This window comes from Rousettus aegyptiacus, unplaced genomic scaffold (assembly GCF_014176215.1).
Source record: "Rousettus aegyptiacus isolate mRouAeg1 unplaced genomic scaffold, mRouAeg1.p scaffold_m13_p_4, whole genome shotgun sequence".
NCBI classification, from domain to species: Eukaryota; Metazoa; Chordata; class Mammalia; order Chiroptera; family Pteropodidae; genus Rousettus; species Rousettus aegyptiacus.
This window is the reverse complement of record NW_023416307.1, coordinates 144,019,559-144,020,271: the sequence shown is the minus strand read 5'-3', so window position 1 is coordinate 144,020,271 and position 713 is coordinate 144,019,559. Positions and strand designations below refer to the sequence as shown.

General features: G+C 34.2%; 1 pseudogene; it reads right to left on the bottom strand.

The window, feature by feature from the left end:
- Positions 1-388: 388 nt before the first annotated feature.
- LOC118602379 lies at positions 389-507 on the bottom strand (annotated as a pseudogene).
- Between the last annotated feature and the right edge of the window lie 206 nt (positions 508-713).

Here is a 713-nt window from a genome sequence, read left to right as displayed (position 1 = left end):
AATTGTTCTACTTTCTGGGTAAGTTCTATTATTTTACTTCCTAGGTAAGTGATTCAAATTCATTATCTAGCTTTTCCATTAAATTTTTAATTTCGGTTAACTATAAAATGGTAAGTCTTTATTGTGCTTTGATTGACATTTGATTGACTTTTTTTTAGCTAGCATCTTATTCTTAAGTCACAAATGGGAACATGGTCTTTTAGCTTTCTAAAGATATATATTATAGATATTTCAAACTTTTCTTCTTCACTTATTGTCTCTGTTTCCTTTAATATTTTTTATTATTTGTTTGTTTGTTTGTTTGTTTATTTATTTTAGGCAACCCTTAGTTGACTTCATAGATTGCAAGGACCTTGTCAGCTTACAATCTCTTATTATTTATTTTTTACGCCTATAGCACCTGGTCTTCCTAGGTGGTCTTCCATCCAAGTACTAACCTGGACCAACCCTGCTTAGCTTCCATGATCAGATGGGATCGGGCATGTTTAGGGTGGCATGGCCATAGACTCTCTGTTTCCTTTAAAACCTACTTTTCTATTTGTTTGGGTGTCTTTCATGCCAGAAATCTATTCTCATAACTGGTGACTTTTGGCTTTCCATATATAATTGAGAGTAAACTATTAGAAAGTAGACCAGAAGCTGTGCATTGTGGGAGAGGAGGGCCTTTTTACTGATGGGTTCCATTTGAGGATGATGAGGTAATGAGAGGGTAT